Consider the following 326-nt stretch of genomic DNA (forward strand, 5'->3'; position numbering starts at 1 on the left):
TGGGGTCGGTGCGCTTTCCAATAGTGTTGCCAGTTTATTAAGACATTTCCTCATGTGATGTAAATGGCGAAATTATTAATGAAAACGAAATAAGGTTACGACCTCTTGCTGCGATGCTTTGGCGTGATAGTTTTGATTGTATACGTTAGACGTAATTGCGAATATTATGCAATACAGGAGAAACAGACATCATCATTACATTGAATGCTTTTACAAAATACATTATTTGGAGTCTTACCTGAGCTAAATTCACCGGACGAGTCCAGAAAAATAATAATTTGTAAGGTCCATTCCAACATTTAAGCGTAAACGTGATTTTTCTGAGA

This window comes from Haliotis rufescens, unplaced genomic scaffold, assembly GCF_023055435.1.
Source record: "Haliotis rufescens isolate VD_foot unplaced genomic scaffold, xgHalRufe1.0.p SCAF_7, whole genome shotgun sequence".
Classification (NCBI taxonomy): Eukaryota; Metazoa; Mollusca; class Gastropoda; order Lepetellida; family Haliotidae; genus Haliotis; species Haliotis rufescens.